The 12,500-nt window shown below is 40.2% G+C and overlaps 1 long non-coding RNA gene across 7 annotated transcripts in view; it reads right to left on the reverse strand.

Annotated features, from left to right (window-relative positions):
• Nucleotides 1-9,611, reverse strand: part of LOC138039931 (uncharacterized) — a 141,375-nt gene extending 131,764 nt beyond the window's left edge. For 4 of the 7 annotated variants that reach the window (XR_011130660.1, XR_011130658.1, XR_011130659.1 and 1 more), the window contains exons 1-2: nucleotides 1,561-1,630; nucleotides 1,205-1,321 (exon numbers count right to left, since the gene is read on the reverse strand). This is a non-coding gene — a long non-coding RNA (uncharacterized lncRNA). Of the gene's footprint in view, nucleotides 1-1,204; nucleotides 1,322-1,560; nucleotides 1,631-4,125; nucleotides 4,177-9,514 lie in introns of those variants that run through there. The other 3 variants (XR_011130655.1, XR_011130657.1, XR_011130656.1) reach the window with 2 other exon arrangements.
• Nucleotides 9,612-12,500: the final 2,889 nt, after the last annotated feature.

Raw genomic sequence — 12,500 nt, forward strand, 5'->3', positions numbered from 1 at the left:
GTTTCGTAATCCACTCATGAGTATAGTGTAGCGACCATCCTCGGAGACCCAGGGTCACTCAATCTGGCCACTTTGAGTATTCTTGGCAATGTCCACACACCTTATTCCAAAATGGACACCATTTAAATATTCTTTTGTTTTTATTCAAATAATCCCCAATAATCTGGGATGGTCTGGGACGAATCGGGAAAATAGGAAGTGTTTCCATTTTCCCGACATGTCCCAGATTTTTGAGATTGTCTGCGATCAAACCCTAACCCTAACCCTGAACCCTGTACATGCCGTAATATCATGAATGACTTTGACCTGCGCCATTACAGAGGTCTCACCTCGATCAGGTGGCGCTTCCTTAATCGAGTGCTGGTGTGCTATTTTTAGTACTTCATGTTACCTCCACGTAGTGCCCATGATGAACTGATGACTGGTCAAGAAAATCAAAAACGTTTTTTTACACTTCTATATTTTTCATTAATATCTAATCGTCAACAAAAATACAGAAAAAGGCATGTATTTAGTAATCCAAGAACGTTTCTCATCAAACATCTGATATGTTACAATTTTTTGCGAATATCCCGTATCCCTGAAACTACTTCTCAATATCCTGTATCCCAATAACTTTTTCCTCAAATATCCCGTATCCCGGTATTTTTTTCCGCGAATATCCCGTATCCCGAAAACCCCTAATAGGGCCTCAGTTTGAAATGCGTTCAGTGGTTTGCTTATCTCTGAGACTAGACTAGTTTGAAACTAGTTTGAAATGCGTTCGGTGGTTTGCTTATCTCTGAGCGGTACTGTACGATGAACTCTGACCTGACGAAACTCTATGGGAACTGTAACAATAGGGGCTAATAAGACGCGTTTGCGTTTGCGCTAAACGAACGAGTTGAAAGTCAAATGCAAACTAGCTGAAGACTAGTTTGAAACTACATGTAGTTTGAAATGCGTTCGGTGGTTTGCTTATCTCTGAGCGGTACTGTACGATGAACTCTGACCTGACGAAACTCTATGGGAACTGTAACAATAGGGGCTAATAAGAATAAACTGAATGACGCTACAAATGGTGTTCTCACTCACTTTGGGGCACCTTGTCTAAGTCTGTCTCCAGAAAAAAAAAAGCTATTTGGTATCACATGACATTTTATGACAATCAATAAAGTAATTAATTACATGTGGCCTAAAAATTGATTTCCACATATCAACTTACCCTTGATTTCCTTCAAAATAGTAAGCTTTCCATCGCACCAGGTCTATGACACCTGTAACCTCGGATTCCAAGCCAATTGGCAGCTGGATGAAGGCAGCTGTATGCTGAAGCTTTGCTCTGATAAAGAGTAGCAAAGAGTACAGTAACTATATTTTGCCACTAATTTGCGACAAGAGTGTACCTGAGAATTCTACCAAAATTCACTTGTCGTGACAGTCTCCCTCTGAGACTGAAGTACGAGAGGACTGTATATTAATTTAATTTATTTATTATTAAGAGGATTGTAACAAAAGGGCTAATAAAAACAAACTGAATGTCACCAAAATCAACTGCTGCTACAAATTCTATTTTCATACCTGATCTGACTCAAAACACGGCTTGGGTTTGCTCCGATTCTAATAAAATAAAATAAAAGAAGTCACATTGGGAAAGGGCCTTTAAAGGAGCTATGTCACACAAAAATTATGAACTCAAGAATTTCATGACACCCAAAATGCCCAAAAAGTAGAATGAAACATTGCAATAATTACCACTTAAAACTGTTGGACAACGTACATGTAAAAGAAATACAACAAAAGGAAGAGAAGCATGGATGTACACAAATGGACAAGAATGAAATGGATTGCATTTGGGTAATCTGGAAAAGAAGTCCTGACGTTTTTCAAGTTTATGGCAATTGGCCTGGATAAAGCTCGTTTTTTCTCAGAATCATCTTGCAATGACAATTTTATTAGTAAAGGAAATTCCATGTTACCGTTTTTGACTTTCAAACTCATAATTAACTAAAGATGTCTCCTAAACACCTTAAAATAATGTGACAAGGCCCTTTTAATGTACTGTGGGTTATTGCTATATGTAGTTTCAAAATGTATGAGGAGCTTTTCATCGCTGGCAGGGCTTCGATTGCATGGCTAGTGGATTAAAGTGAAAGAAAAACCTTTGCCCTTGAATTCTATGGGGGATTTGCGACCGTGGGAACATTTTGGTCTGGGATTTTCTGGCTTCGTTCAGTAGGCTCACCCAACTGGAGTGTTTTGCCTTGTTGCCTTGTTGTGGGGAGACTTGGAACTCAAATCACCACAAATACATGTAGGTAACATAACAACACCAGGGACAAGAAAACACACACATGGAATAAAGTAAGCCATTTGTATTGAGAACTTCATCCTATATATATACCCCCATGAATATCATCAGAACTCCCACACAAACCCTTATATTACATGTACATTTGACATCATGTTCAATTGTGGTGTCCCCCACACCTCCTTTCTGAGGAGTGGCAGGTAGACATCAGGGATATCCCATCCCTCTTTGCGGTTCAGGCCGGCTTGGTTGAGCAAGATGTGGAGTTCGAATGCAAGGCTCTTGATACCACCCCTCACCCACCAAAGTTCTGGGTAAGATATATAGATGACACAGGGGTTGTCAACAAACAAGAATATGAAGACTAACTGTTTGAACACATTAACCAATAGCATCCCAGCATCAAATTCACCATCGAGCGTGAAAACGACCGCCGCCTACCGATGTTGGACATCATGATGACAACACCATCACCACTGATGTTTACAGAAAGGAGACACACACTGACCACTACCTGCAGTGGTCTGCCGTCATCTAACCATCTGGTGCAGCAAAAACTTGGCACAGTTCATACCTTGATGAGCCGTGCAGAAACCATCATTGAAGACCCAGCCCTGCTCAACACCGAAAAGCAGAAGATCAGAGATGCACTCCAGGTTTGTGGGCTCTAAGAGAATGTGACACCACTGAGAAGCCTCACAAGACCCCTCCAACCAGGACTAGGGACCAGGATAAACCGTCGCAGCGTTATGTGGTACTGTCATATGTCAAGGGAGTAACTGAAAGGCTCAAACAGACCTTAGCTAAACACAATGTTAGTCTGTACTCCAAACCTGGCTATACCCTTCGTAATGCCCTAGTGAAACCTAAGGACCCCCTAGATGACATGGAAAAGTGCGGAGTAATTTATAAAGTCGGATGTGAGGAATGTGGGCAGGTGTATGTCGGAGAGACTGAAAGATCACTGGGGGAGAGGACTTTAGAACATCAAAAGTCCCTGAACCAGGAGGACTGTAAATCTGCCCTCAGTCAACACCAAATGCAAACAGGACACGCGGTCAGGAAAAGACCAATTATTATGGACAATTTGCAGATTCTGGACCAAGAACCCAGGAATACGCACCGAATGATCAAGGAGGCCATCCTCATCAAGCTCAACAAAGCCAGCCTGAACCGCAATGAGGGATGGGATATCACTGACGTCTACCTGCCACTCCTCAGGAGGGAGGTGGGGGGTGGGACATCAGAATTGAGTCAGCCTCATTCTGACCTTGACCTGATTCCCAGGCTTTTTAATTGGGGATATTTTCATTTTATTATCTTCTCAAGCCTTTTTTATGATTCCCATACAAATATATACATTTGTACCTTGTAAAATAAGGCTTGACCTACTCCTCCCTGCCCCCCCCCCCCACCCCTCACTGAGAGCGGTTTTTAATTGTGTCGAAAGTAATTAGCAAATTGCTTTGGTTTTGCATAATTTTACTTCACTCAGTGATACATGTACATGTAGGTTCAAAGTTCTCACGCCACTTTTTCAACCAATCAGAAGTGAAAGAAAAACCAATCATGGCTCTTGCATGCACATTTTCCCACGCTTTGTGTCGGCTTCCTGTAATTACTTCGAGTTTTGATTGGTTTACTGGATTGCCTCCATCCTTTTTGATTGGCCAAAGTAATTACTTTGGTTTTGGTTTTACGACACTCAATTGAAAACCACTCTAGCATAATAGCAATAATTGATTAGGTTACTGTTTAACACCACATGGATGTCAAGACAAACCATTGGCCTTCAATGGCTTTTTATGAAGGAAAATAATGTCATGTTAGCTTACCAAAGACTGAGAGGATAACAGCCGCCTTACCCAAAATGGCAAAGTCTGAGCCTACAAAAAAGAGAGTCATGCAAGAAAGTCATGTCACCTGATCTAGAAGAAATTGTACATTTCAATTTGCATTCATTTGTATTCAAACATCTTTGTTAACTTACATTAAACATCAAAGTCACTGATCACTAAGCTAAAAATATCCAAGTGGTTAAATAATTTGGCACCACAGGACTATAAGAGAATCTGAACTATGTATGTCTGTAACTACGTGTAGCACCACACAATTAACTCCCTGAGTATGAAAAAGATTGCCTGCAACATAGATAAAGTGTTCTCTCACAGGCAACTGTAACCTGAAGAAAAGAATCTACTACTCTAATTTTTCCAAACTAAGATAAAAACAACCAACATTGCTACATGTACATGTATCATACAAACTGTTACCACATGGTACTATTAGGGAAACAAACAGCCCGTCTTCTTGTATGCAGTAGCTTTAGACAGTCCCGACATTGTGCAAGTTATATGTTCTTGGTGGATAAGACAAACTTCACGTAAAAACACAACTCAGTTTCTACATGTATTTCAACGCTAGAATGATATCTTACACAACGTTCACCAGGATGTGGGCTGATGCAACCAGCCTCAACCTATTGTTACAGGCTCATACATGTACTTCCGGTTACAAGTAGATTTACAAGTTGACTTTGCATCCAACAATATGTAGGGGAAACAGTTCAACTACTTAACATCCAATATGACCACAACATTAACAAAAATTTAATGTGCCCACTTTGACAGACACTGTTGAGTTATGTTTTTATACATTACGTCATTGTAAGTTAGGTGCATGATGGGTAATTCTCCCTCGTGCTCTTGAAAATTGCAATAAAAACACAGTGAAAGCAATGAGTTCAACAGGTTATGGGCCCAGGTCAGACTCGAGGTGGAAAAGACTGACTTTCAACGGAGATGAGAATGACTACGAGTTGTGGGAAGCCAAATTCCTTGGGCACTTGCGAATGCTAAAACTGAAGACAACAATTCTACCGTCGGAAGACCCCCCCCAACAAAGCTAAAAATGAAGAATGTTATGCGGAACTTATACAATTTCTAGACGACAAAAGCCTCTCATTAGTAATGAGGGATGCTGCCGATGACGGTAGGAAGGCTCTGAAGATCTTACGAGAGCATTATGCAAGCCAAAGTAAGCCACGAATAATAACGCTCTACACCGAGTTGACGTCGCTCGAGATGGGAACGAACGAGACAGTTACAGAGTACTTGATTAGGGCTGAAAAAGCAATCACGGCTCTCAGAAACGCCAAGGAAACCCTCAGCGATGGATTGATTATAGCCATGATCCTTAAAGGATTACCAGAATCTTATAAACCACTAGCAATTCACATCACCCAAAGGTTGAAAGAACATTGACCGAGTTCAAAGTCCAGCTGAGAAGTTTTGAAGAAACCGAGAAATTCAACACGAAAGCGAAAGCAGATCAAGTGATGAAGACAGTATCCCCAACATCCCCAGTATGTTACGGTTGCAGGCAAAGTGGCCATTTTATTAAAGATTGTCTCTGGGAAAATCTGAAGCGATGAAGTGGTGTAGTTATCACAAGAGCACCACTCACACTGACGGCGAATGCATAAGGCACAACCGTAAGGACAGAACAAAACAAGCCATTTCCAGCGACCACACCAAAACCATTGAAGGGGAACACTCCTTTGCGTTTCATGTCGAAGATCATACAAACCGACATCATAATAATCCGACAGGATTACTGGTTGACACAGGAGCTACATCCCACATTGTCACAACTAACATTTTTAAAAGAGTCGATGGAAATTTCAAACCGACAGAACATTGCATGGAGTTGGCGAATGGAACGAAAACTATGAATATAGCAGTCAAGGAGATGCAGAGGTAATACTGAAAGATGTGAATGGGAGGCATGTAAAAACTGTGCTGAAAGATGCATTGTTCATACCCTCGTATCCCCAAGATATCTTCTCGGTGAAAGCTGCCACATCAAATGGAGCAGAACTGAAATTCCAACGAGGCCATAACGAACTTGTTCATAAGGATGGCATCACGTTCGCTATCAAAGAACATGGCCAGTTATATTATTTGAACACTGTTGAACAGTATGATAACAATAGTGATAAGGTAAGCGTCTCGCATGACGTCCACACATGGCATGAAATATTAGGCCATTGTAATTTCGAAGATGTCATAAAAGCACAAGGGGTAGTAGATGGGATGAATATATCTGGTAGTTCAGATAAATCTAAGTTTAATTGTAACACGTGCATAGAAGGAAAGTTTGTCAATAATAGAAATAGAGGATCGGATGCTAGAGCTACAAAACCTTTAGAAATGGTATACACAGATTTGGCCGGTCCCATTAATCCAGTGTCTAAAGAAGGTTTTAAGTATAGCATGGCCTTCACCGATGATTTCTCTGGGGCAGTATTTGTTTATTTCCTCAAAAATAAGAGCGATACTGTACAGGCGACAGAAAAGTTCCTGGCTGACTGCTCCCAGTATGGCCAAGTTAAGTGCATGAGGTCTGACAATGGGACAGAATTTACGAGCAATTCTTTTCAGACGCTCCTTAGGGAGAGAGGCATAAAACATGAAACATCCTCTCCTTATTCCCCACATCAAAACGGCACTGCTGAGAGACACTGGCGAACCCTGTTCGAAACAGGTAGGTGTCTACTCATTGAGAAGCAGTTGCCCAAAAGTATGTGGCCGTATGCCATTCAGACTGCTGCCCATATTCGGAATAGGTGCTATAATACTAGGATAAAGAATACGCCCTATTTCATGTTAACTGGGGGAAAACCTGATCTTTCCAGAATGGGAGTGTTTGGATCAGAATGTTACGCATACAACCATGATCATAAGAAGTTAGACTCGAGGTGTACAAAGGGGGTGTTTGTGGGCTACGATAAGAATAGCCCAGCATACCTGGTGTATTACCCAGATAATGGTAAGGTCATGAAACACAGACTTATCAGGTAGAACAGCAAACACAAACTGACTTGCCATATGAGGACTCAGGCTTTTGCAGATTGCCAGTAAACGAGGCTGAAACAGCCAACCTTGACTGCAAGGTTGACACGAACACCCCAACTGGTAAAGATCTAAATGAGAGGGTTGACATCCCAAACAGTGAAGCCAACACAGATGACCCAGACGGTAAGGATGAAAACGATGAACAGGTCGCAGGTAACCCCGTTCAGACTAAAAGGTACCCTTTAAGGGAAAGGAAGCCTCCTAAGTACTTAGCTGAATTTTATACTGACCTAAATGATGGTAACGACTTGGCCTACAACAGCACTGATTGCTGATTGCTGATTGCTGTTATAGGGTTTGTGGAGTACCACAAACATACGCAGAGGCTATGAACTTGCCTCGCGCTACAGAGTGGAGACAAGCAATGGAAGAGGAAATGAAATCACTCAAAGAGAATGATACATTTGAGTTAACCACACTGCCTATGGGTAAGAACCCAGTGGGGGGAAATGGGTCTACACCATCAAAGAAAATGCAGAAGGGTCTGAAACACTTAAAGCCAGATATGTAGCCAAAGGGTATAGCCAAGTAGAAGGGATAGACTACCAAGAAACCTTCGCACCAACGGCTAATATTGCCTCAGTTAGAGTCCTCATGCAACTGCCAGCACAATACAACCTCACGGTCCACCAGATGGACGTTAAGACTGCATATTTACATGCACCTATAGATCAGGAAATATTCATGGACCAGCCAGAGGGCTTTGCAACGATGTCGGAGGACGGGGAGAGGCTAGTTAAGAAAATCCCTCTATGGCCTCAAACAGTCAGGCAGGAACTAGAATAAGGTATTACATGAGCATCTGGTGGGGGCTGGTTTTGACAAAAACCCAGTAGACCATTGTATTTATAGTAAACAGATAGATAACAACATAATCATTGTTCTTATTTGGGTTGATGACTTAATTGTAGCATCAGACAACATGGATTTAATGAATCAGTTCAAAAAAGGCATGAAACACCAATTCCAAATGAAGGACTTGGATAGAATCTCATTGTTTTTAGGCATTGATTTCAATCAATCTTGTGGGGAAATTAAGATGAATCAAAAGAGATATATTAAGATGCTCGATAAATTCGGAATGAAGGATTGTAAGCCTAGAGCAACTCCATGTGAACAAAAATTGGGGGGCAACAATGATTTAATGACTGATCCCAAGAGGTATCGTGAAATTGTAGGGAGTTTAATATATGCAATGACATGCACAAGACCGGACATCAGCTGGATTGTCAGTAAACTTTCACAAAAATTGTCCTGCCCCAGAGTGGAGGATAGACGAAGTACCACAGGGTACTGTTTTAGTTTATCCAACAGTGGCCCCCTTATATCATGGAAATCAAGAAGGCAACCTACTGTTGCCCTTTCCACTTGTGAAGCCGAGTATATAGGTATGGCGGCTGCAGCCCAGGAAAGTCTGTACTTAACTCAGTTACTAAATAACATGGGAAGAGGATCATATAAAGCCACCAGGATCTATGGGGATAATCGAGGGGCAATAGATTTAAGCAAGAACCCAGTCAGTAGACAAAGGTCTAAGCACATTGACATCAGGCATCACTTCTTGCGTGAGATACTTGTAAATGGTAAAATTGACATTGTATATTGCCCTACAGAGGAGATGGTGGCTGATATTTTCACAAAGCCAGCAACCAAAGTTAAACTGAACATTTTTAAAAAATTCCTGTTTGGATGTTAGCGATAAGGTAGCATATCCTGTTATAATCACATTTACTGTGCAATTAGCTTTAGATGATAAAAACAAGTGGGGGTGTTGAGTTATGTTTTTATACATTACGTCATTGTAAGTTAGGTGCATGATGGGTAATTCTCCCTCGTGCTCTTGAAAATTGCAATAAAAACACAGTGAAAGAAATGAGTTCAACAGACACAAAATTATCATTTTTCCTTATAGTGCAGGGATTTAAAATATAAAAGGACTGCATGACAAGTTTTTGTCTTTATGCAAACAACAAATTTTGTGGTAAGATTCCTTATTACACCAACTGTAACCTTTGTTATGCAATCAATCGATAAAAATCGATCAATAAAAGAGGACTTTGTATTTACTTTGTTTCAAGGCTCTTTTTTCAAGCTATAGCTGTTTATGAGAGAACAGTATCTTTATCTTCAGTATCTGAGGTGATTTCTTATTGGCGGGTAATCGTCAAGAAATTGAAAAATAATTGTCTTGGGCTACTTAACCCTTTTAATACCGGCACTGCACATTCTTCACTTCCAAGGATAAATTGAGTGAGTGGGCATCAAAATTGAAGAAAAAGGAATCAACAAGTGATGCTAAGGAACTCACCTTTGCTTTTTAGGACATGATATCCACATCGTCGAATCAGCAAGGTTGTTATGCCCATGTTTTTGCACTAAAATACCACATTTGAAGCTGTAAACAAGAGGCTACAAGTAGCCTATACTCGGGCCTGCAATAGTACAGTGAGTGGTGTATGGTTAATTTAGCGCGAAGGAAAAGAACAGAGAGAAGTTTGTCCCTCTCACATCGGCCTTACATTGCGATTCTCAAGATGTTCGACTGTGTATGTAGTGAATACCCGGACCCAGATTATCTTCCTGATTACAGGTGGTGATAATGACCACTGGACCATGGAAACGAGGTAAAAATATTGTCTTTATGCCAAAGTGGCTAAGCCTGACATTGTTTTTTACTGATCGATGGGTATTCTTGCTCAGTGTTTGAGAAAGGAAACGCTAATTGAACGGCTTAAGATGAAACGAAATGACTGGTCGAAACATGTTTTGCAGAAAAAAATGAAAGAGAAACGAAGGTGAGATGTGAAAACATCTTTCCAAGATGACCAAACTTTCGTGCAGTGGTGCACGTAAAGGTCACTTTGTCACGTGCGCGACACGTGAAGATGAGCACTATATCTCGACACTTGAAAATACTTCCAGAAGTGCAAAAGTTCCTTGAGGCCATGCCAAATGAATCCATAGCACGATAATCAAAGATTTAAAATATACCATTTGTTGTAATTTAAATACTCGCAGTAATATGCACCCAATTGTCAAAATAAATATGTTATTTGCCAGCTGGGAGGTCCGTATAGGGAAAAACTGTGACCGAGGCCTTGAAATTGCTGCTTTTTCAAGAACGATGTCACAGTTTTTTGCTATACAGACCGACCCTTTGCTTGGTAGAAGTAACCGTACAGGAGAGGACCCAATTTTAAAGGGGCTAGGTCACGCTGTTTTAGGTAATTTTGTTTAAAATTGTTAGTTATGAGCTCTAAACGTCAAATTGGCTGAGCAAGAGTCTTTCATTTGCAAAATCACTGCCACATAACAATTGAGAATGATTTTCCAGCTGTTTAAATGACATTTTGATATAAACTGATATAAATTTGAAAAAAGGTGGGCCGACGTTTTTCAAATTTACCCGAATTCAATCCACTTCAATCCTCCCCAGTTTTGTCCATGCTTGTCCCTTCTTAGCTTTCCTGTGTTTTTTTTGAGTTCTTCTATAGTTTTGAGCCGTTATTTTGTTATTTCAGTTAATTCTATGACCATTTGATCAATGCTGAAATTGCCTAAAATTGCGTTACCTAGCCCCTTTAATGAAGGCAAAGCGATATATCCAACCCATCCCCAAAGGGAGGGAGGGGAAAAACTTTAACAAATTGCAAACAGCTAGTTGGTTTACTATAGAAGACAAACTGCCATGTGAACCTTGGACGGCTGACTGAGGCTTTTATAGCTAGACTCTGTCTATTAATAGGAGCCAGTTGCACTGGTTCTACTATGTAGCAGGTAGGCATTACACGTGCTCTTTAGCAATAATGAATGAGGCTTTCACAGATTTGGCCAATGCAGGTGTACGTTATAATCTGAGATCTGGGAACAAAGTCTTTATGTCCTCGTTTTAATTACAACAAAACCGTTGATTTTATGACCTTCCACGGCCGACTACAAAGAACGCGAGTACGGTCACGTGTCATTAATCGTATTTTACTGATAGGGCAGTAAAATCTCATTTAAAGAGAAAAACATATACTCGTTTATGTGCATAATACATCGAAGAATAAAGTCTACAAATACCTATTTTACCTTCAAATACTTACCCCTGCATAACATTCCAAATTCCGTTTTCCGTGAATCGTCTCATGATTAAGTGTTACATACGAACCATGGCAATTACTAGCTTTACAATCACTGGTTCCTCGTTAATCCAATTTATTACTAAGACTTGTTTGCATTACTAATTAACACGAAACCCTAGGGATAACTTAAGAATTTTTAACAATATATCGCTTTCATCTAACCCAAAATCATTCAGATATTCAAAACGTCCTATGCATAATCCATTTCTTTCGCCTTTGTGTTTGTCAGCACTATGATTTGGAATATTTTAGGTTTACGTGTTCGCAAGTTTGCTTTTGTATCTCGATGTTTAGATTTCCAATTACACACTCTGTTTCGATTGGCCATGCACTCTAACTCGCTGTGTAAATAGTTCACCCTAAATCAAAAGAGTTACGTTTCGTTTCTGAGAAAACAAAACATTCTTTTACAAATCATACCGGGTATTCTTGATTTCTGCATAAATTTAAGTTTCATTTTACATTTACCTGTTCATCCACGCTTTTTGGAAAAGTGGTACATACACTGTACCACGTGCTTAGATTTAAACGCATACCCGAGGTAGATATTTTTGTTGTGTTTACGAAGAAGTGATCTCCCTTGCTAGTAATACGATGAAATGTGGATGACCTCGGTACGTTGTTACCCAAATACGTTCCTGCAAGTTTCCTCCTTTTTCTGCTGTTATAAAATAGACGTCTCAGCCTTTTCTCTGTAATTCTGCTTGGTTCTCAGGCACGTCTATGTCGATGCTCACGCAAATCAAAACAAAAGTAAACAACTTTTGCTTATCGAGACCTGTATTTCTCCTTCGGAATGAAGTCTTTATTATCATTGAGAATCAAATAACTGTACAGCCTTCCAAACTACATCAAAGTTATTTTCTAAAGAGCTGATCACATTTTCCACTGATGACATCAAATCTTGTGAAACTAGAACAGAACTATACACACAAGATGGCAGTGAACACGATCGCTAATATGGCTATTTGAACAAAGGATATAAGCTAGACCATTACAAGAAACAAACTGTTTAACAATGAAAAAGAAAAAAACGTAATAGACAAAAAACTTATCTCCGTAATCAATGGTACACTGAGCGGGAGGCTATTTGTTCGCGGTGAAAATGGTACAAGAGCGCGTGAGGCCATTTTTTCGCTGTGCAAATGTTTTTACTTTGTCTTCAGA

The sequence above is a fragment of the Montipora capricornis genome, chromosome 1 (genome assembly GCF_036669925.1).
Source record: "Montipora capricornis isolate CH-2021 chromosome 1, ASM3666992v2, whole genome shotgun sequence".
In the NCBI taxonomy this organism is placed as follows: domain Eukaryota; kingdom Metazoa; phylum Cnidaria; class Anthozoa; order Scleractinia; family Acroporidae; genus Montipora; species Montipora capricornis.